A 3,542-nucleotide genomic window follows, 5' to 3' on the forward strand; every position below is an offset into this window, starting at 1 on the left:
AGAGGAAGTTGTTTAGTACGATGTAAGAAAATATGAAGAAACAAAATAACTCGACACCTGCCTACAGCACAGCGTATATACCATTAACTTCTAATGCGTTTTTCCTTTTTATAATAATATTGAAGACCATATCGTAACTTTATATACGGTTGTATTTGGCTTTTTATGCTCTATAACTTTCGTTATAACAAAAAAAATTCGCAAATGTTTAAGAGAAAGGGGGGGGGATATTATAAATTTTCAATTTTTATAAAATTGAAATATACCCTCGTAAAGATATAAAATACCATACAACTTTTATATAAAACATTTTTTTATATACTTTATAGTTTAGCAGATATTCAACAAAAATTAAAAAAGCTATTATTTTTTAGGGATGGTTTTATCCCCTAAACCGTCTTTGAAGCAGATAAAAAAATATGGGTCTCTTATTTTTTTATGCTTTACAACATATCCAAGGCCCATCAAAATCGATGAGGGTCACTAATCTCCGACGGTTTACTTGTAAGTAATGTAAACCTAAGGAATAAATTAAGCCTGTAACGATCCTACTAGCGATCATTACAAAACCGAAGAAAAATCGCAGACACATCGCGCAACAAAAACGCACAAAAACGCGAAAGTAAATGAACGCCGAACATACGCGATAGATAGTGAATCAAGCGTGATTCGCAAATATAAAACGTCGCGAATTCTAGATCCAAACCAGATTCCGATCCGCTCTTTCGAAAGACAGATTCCGATCATCCGCTCTTCCGAGATATCAGAACACGATCCGCTCGTTAGAGACCTTCGATACCGAGTAAGATTACTGCACCATCTGCTCGACTACTGTTCCTGGTGGATTTCTGTTTGCGGATACGCGACAGGAATCACTCCGCCGTCGAGTCACGAATACGTGACATTGGCATTGCTCTGAACACCGTTCCTGGCAGTTTCCCGTTCGCGGATACGCGACAGGAATCACTCCGCCGTCGGTTCACGAATACGTGATACCGATATTATTTAACCAGTTCGCTCCTGGCAGACTTCCATTCGCGGATACGCGACAGGAATCACTCCGCCGTCGGGTCATGCATACGTGACACCGACCCTGTTTCGAATACCGTTCATGGTGGTTTCCCATTCGCGAATACGCGATAGAAATCGCCCCGCCATCGGTTAACGCATACATGACGTCGATACTGTTGCATATATCGATCCTCACAGACTTCCGTTCGCGAATACGCGACAGGGGTCATTCCGCCGTCGGCTCACGGATTCGTGACGTCGACACTGAATTAAAATACTGTAATTCGTACGATTTCAAAGGCCACCGAAAGTCTTAGAATCAATCCACCTGAAGTGTGCTTAACGCGACCTTTACACCATTAATCGGATCTCGACTTCGCGATCAAGCGAGCGAGATCACACTGTGTCGCAGCGGGCGAACTCACTGCCTCGCTCCGTGGCAGCGCAGCTTCGACACCGTGTCATACTGATCCGGTGACAGGATCACCGCCGTCGACTCGCAAGGACGCGAGTCGGCCTCCGAATTACTAGAGACCGCACTCGGGAAGCGAGATCGGGATAACTCCGCTATCGCGGCACATAGGCGCGTCTGCGACATCGTATCTTCCACATCCGTGATCTCGCACGAACGAGCCGGGCTCATTCGACAAGGCAAACAAAGCCAACTAAGGTTCCGCGCACACAGGCGAACTGCCACAGCAACCTCCGTTTGCACGCACCGAATCTCCGATATATTAGAGGCATCATTATATCCGAAGTACTGCTATCGAGGCGATCCACTGAACGCAGCTCCGCTGCAATATCGCCGATACTGTGCTGCATCGCATAGCAGCTGATAAAGCTATTGTCAACCGGCCTTTAATGAGTCGAGAAAGCTGAGAACGTCAACAGACGGATTCCCGACGTGACAACAACAGTAGGTATACTAGGCGGGTTCTAACCCAGGTCCTCTGAGGGGGGGTGCGGGGCGAGGGGAACTGCGGGCGCGGGGGCTGACGTCACGCGGGAGAGGGGACTTACCGACATTTCTTTTACCGACATATTACCGGTATTTTTACCAACATATTTTTACCAACGTATATATATATTTTTACCAACATATTTACCAACATATTATTACCGACATAATTGGTAATTTTTATTGATTTGTTTTTACCGACATATCTTTCCACATATTTTTTTTAACATAATATCGATATAATTGACCGTTTCATCCCCGACGCGGCCTTTCCCACCCTTCCTGTTGGCAGTGGTTCGCGAGTGGGCCGCGCCACCCACTGGCCTTTCCCCCTCTCCGGCGCGCCTAGAATATTCTCGAATATTCCAGAAAGATCTTTTGAGGAGAACATTCGAAAAGAATTTTATCTAATGCATAGAGATACTGGGTAGAGACATCCTTTTAGTTTTTATCTTCAACAGCCCCTCCCGAAAAAAGAATTTTAACGCTAATGTATGAGATTATCGCATACCTACACAGATATTCTTTCTTTTTCAAAGGTAGGAATGGGAGTAAAAAAAGAGATATACTTTTTTAATAACGTAATATATTTTTCAGAGTGTTATTTTTACTTTTTCATAGCTTCATACATAATATTTTTCAAGGTGCACGCTAGCAACTCGCAATCAACGAGCGACTCACAGTCATAGTCGTTGCTTTCACATATCGCTTTTGTTGCATGATAAATTTCAGTAATGTCCTTCTCTCGAAGAACATTTACAAAACTTCGAAATTTTACACTAACGAGATGCGTATTTTCAGACAACCATACATACATATGATCGATGCAATTTTCATAAGTAAATAATGTGTTCATAGTAGCAGGTTTCAAATATAAAGACTTATCAGATAATGTAAGTTTAATAATTTTGGAATCGCGCATCTTACAAAATTCCACTACCAAATCTTGAATCGACAGCGGAAATGGTTTGTCAGTTTGCAGAAGCCGTTGGATGTCGAGACGTTTTTCCATCAGCTTCCTCCAAGTTTCTGTAGGTAATATTAATTGATTACCGCAATTGTCACCGATGATTATTTCCACGGTAGGCACAGGTCCTACGTTGATCCCAATCTCCAAATATTTATACGACGTTGCAGTCAGAGCATATCTACGTCCCAGGATACGAACAGTATGACGTGGTTGCGAAATACTATAAAAAAATATAACAAAAGTTAAATGTATGAAAAATAATTTAAACGTGCATAAAAAAAATTTTGCATTGATACTTACTTTTCAAATCTTTTCTTGCACGGTGGGATGTCATCATGTTGAACGGGCAAGTAGTAATTTGCGTGTTTAGCGTTCACCTCAGCACCGTACATTTTTTTTTTTTTTTTTTTACTGTATTCGGGAACTACCACCGAACGTCGTGTATACAGAACGATTGACGAAACCATAGTCTAAATCTTACTAATATATATAATGGACAAAGTCCCCCACCAACATTTTTTATCCCCTCTCTTATTCGCCTTCAGAATTGTTAACACATGTATTGATACATTTTCCGAAACTAGATAATAAATCCATGGCACA

Source organism: Odontomachus brunneus, unplaced genomic scaffold, assembly GCF_010583005.1.
Source record: "Odontomachus brunneus isolate Ranch 3 - 2012 unplaced genomic scaffold, Obru_v1 Obru_scaffold_074, whole genome shotgun sequence".
Classification (NCBI taxonomy): domain Eukaryota; kingdom Metazoa; phylum Arthropoda; class Insecta; order Hymenoptera; family Formicidae; genus Odontomachus; species Odontomachus brunneus.